Source organism: Magallana gigas, chromosome 1, assembly GCF_963853765.1.
Source record: "Magallana gigas chromosome 1, xbMagGiga1.1, whole genome shotgun sequence".
NCBI lineage: Eukaryota > Metazoa > Mollusca > Bivalvia > Ostreida > Ostreidae > Magallana > Magallana gigas.
In genome coordinates, this window is record NC_088853.1 from 44,740,360 (window position 1) to 44,744,168 (window position 3,809).

A 3,809-nucleotide genomic window follows, 5' to 3' on the forward strand; every position below is an offset into this window, starting at 1 on the left:
CTTTAAATAGGGGCGTAATAGGCTGTAGATTGCAAAAACGGGGAAAATAACGAAAAGCCGAATAATTCTCGAAACAAACCACGTTGGCAAGTCTTTCATATCAGTTTGAAGGCTTTCAAAAATTATGCACAATTCTAAGTGGGTCATTTTGACCTTTTTTGAAAACTTGTATTTGCTTTATGGCTGTTCACATATCCACTGGCTAACAGAACTGATCCTCAGAAACAAAATGATAACAAAATAGCAAATGCCTCTTCTATTAAACTTGTTGCGTAAACTTTGCTAATAGTATGCTGCATGATAAAACAATTAGGGACCAGTTAATAGGGATTCACAATTTTGATTTAAAAATAAATCATTGGAGATAACTCACTATTATTTTTTTATCATAAGAAGAAGAAAGTTGTGCATAGATAATTTTTTAAGAAATCAATTTGGAAACAAGAATGGAACTGATCATTATACCCGTATGATATAGCATTAACATTCCCCATATTGATGGTGTCTCGATCCCAAAGTAACACTTTAATTTGAAGTCAAATGTTCCTTTCTTGCTTAACGTTTTTCGCGTACTTAATGCTATTAAATTCAATTTATTTTAAAATAATTTAGCAATACGCATTTTATATGGCCAAAACCGAAAAACGCACTGTACATAGTTCCATTTATGTAATCCTTCCACTATAGTCTTGGCAGCCCTACTTATACAGACGGATAGACAGATGGATAGATAGACAGACAGAAAGACAAATTCTACGTCAAAGAGATCAGGTCTTGCCACCATCAACTTTTCCTAAAGTCAACATTCTGCCTAAATCTGAGTTTTAACCACAAATACAGTTGTATATACACTTTTTATCAAAGTATTTGAGTTGACAATCGAGTCGAGTGTTTGAAACTTTCGTTGACGGCGGGCCGGGGGGGGGGGGGGGGGGGGGCTTGGCCCGAGTCTCCGATACTGATAGAAGTTAAGAATTAGGACGGAGCACACAATATTCCGTAGGCTTTTTAGAAGTTCTGTACATTGGGTAACAATTACGAATTTTTATTCCATCAATATGGCCTCCTTCAGTATAGATAGTATAAATGTGCATTATTTTTTTTTTAACTAATATAAAACACAAGTCAGAACTCAATATAACTATATAATTAACAATTTAATCTACACATGTGTACAATAATGCCCAGTAATAAATTTGCAAATGTATATCTTTAGTTAACACAACCACGAAAGTTCAATGACAGAAGTAGGTCACATGAATAATTGGGTCACGTCACAAGCACCTGACATATATTTTTTTTCATGATAAAAAATCTATGCCCTCTACATGTACCTAAAATACACGTGTAATATTAGGTATAGAGTATAGGGATTTTTTTAATATCGATAAAAAATTTATAACGTCAGGTGGCTGTTAGTCACATGAATAAGAGGGTCATACAGAAATTAAACATGCACCAAAAACATCGTGGAGAAAAAGAGAGAGAGAGAAGAAGCATAAAAAGTGCTAAACTTTTGACAGAGAATATTCATTCATTCCCCCTTTCTTGGAAATTCAAGACATTTGGTGTTTGGGATACCCGTACACTGTACAACATACTCTTGACTTGTATAGTTCACACAGCAAAAAAAAAAACCACAAGTTAAATTGTATACACATACACTATCAAAATTGAAGTACTAGAACTGAAAACCATTATGAGGTTACATAGCTATTTGAAAAGGAGAAAAACATTATACATTTGTAATACATTTCTTTTTTTATATATATACTTCACGCAAAAATTAATTGAAAATGGTAAAATAAAAAAATGCATTTCTTATATATACAAGTATGTTAATGTTAAAGACAATTATCTAATGCAGATTAAAACATTGTACATAAATAATAATGTAAAAATTCTTGAACATAATAAATTCACAATGTCACATCACCCATAATGCCTCATATATCAAACACGGCTGCCATACACACGTAACAAAGTGAAAACAAGACCAAAAAAATAACTACTGATTATTTAAATTATATTAATATAGATATTTAATACCACTCCAGCTAAGCTAAGCAGGTACATTCATATATACCTGTTTTGATAACAGGTTCATTGTTATCCATGCACATGTAACAAATACACTGTTATTTATCCAAATGTAAAAAAAAAATAACATTGTTATTTTTCCATATGTAACAAATATACTGTTATTTATCCAAATGTAAAAAATAACTGTTATTTTTCCACATGTAACAAATACACTGTTATTTATCCAAATGTAAAAAAAAAATAACATTGTTATTTTTCCATATGTAACAAATATACTGTTATTTATCCAAATGTAAAAAATAACATTGTTATTTTTCCACATGTAACAAGTACATTCTTATTTTTCCATAAGAAACAAGAACATTGTTAATTTGTTATTAATGTACATGTATGTAACAAATACACTGTAATTTATCCACATGTAACAAATACACTGTTATTTATCCACACATAACAAATACAATGCTATTTATCTAAACGTAACAGAATGCATTGTTATTTCATTGAAATTCATCTACCATAATCTAAGACCTGTTTAATCCGAATCCTGAGTAATCTGACACATACATGTAGTCTAAGCCTAAAGTTTATCTGATCTTTAAGGGCTTTGAACACTGGCCATAATATCTGTATCATTCAATTTTTTTCTCTACAAACATCAATATTTTCAGTTTTATGTTAACAATACACTGTTACAGGTATTTAAAATTTGGTTACTAAATCAAAGCAGAAAACAAGATACAAGTTACATTTAAGAGGAGTTTAAAATAAAAAATTGCCCCCCCCCCCCCCACCCCAAAAAAAAAACTGCAGCAAAAAAGTCAATATAATTTCATTAATGTTTAACTTACTCCTGTGATATTTTTTTTCCTACGTTATTATTACATAATGCATATATAACATATCAAAGGGCTGTTTGAGACATTGGTTGATGCACATTCGCTATCATGGACCAAGAGACAGACAGGTGCACAGGGTGAGTACCGAAGAAAATACTGCTATGATCTATAACGTCACATCACAGTCTTTGTAACAGCACATAACAAAATGTAGAATACCAAACCCTTTCTGGTAAAGAGTTACTTTTTTTTGAGGGGGGGATTTGATGGTTTAGCTACCCATCAAGAAAAATATTCACCTTGACCCCTTGTGCAAGGTGAATACATGTACAAGTATTCACCCTTTTAGATAGCTACATCATTGAATTTAATTCCAAAAAATATACCAATAGTTTTATCAAATGAACTTTATCTGAGAATGTTTTTGCCAAAAAAAGAAGTTTAATATACACTTCAAACAGTGATTTCAGGTTACTTTAATGTTTTAAAGTTTACTTTAAAATAGTAGACTTTAAAATTTTGTGGAGAAAATTAATTTTGCCAATGATGGCACAGACAATCATATAAATTAACTAGCTAGTTCATATAATAATCATGCCTCTTCCCAGGTTATTAGTTAGCTTTCAAGAGAAAAAAAAAAACCAAAGACCAAGGATAAAATCGTGATTTGGAGAAAGGAAAAAAAAAATTCTATGAGGAAAAACAGGCAGTTTTTGGTATTCTGGTACACTTATATAAATCTGTTTATACCTCTGACTATTAATAATGAATTATTTTTAAATACACACAAAAATACCAGTAATAATTATTTATGTAAACAACATACCCAATTTTGAAAATTATCAAATGCTAATGATAAACACTCATAATGGTACTGAAAAAAGATTTCAATATGTCAGATTCATTGTCAGCTTTTAAAAATATCAT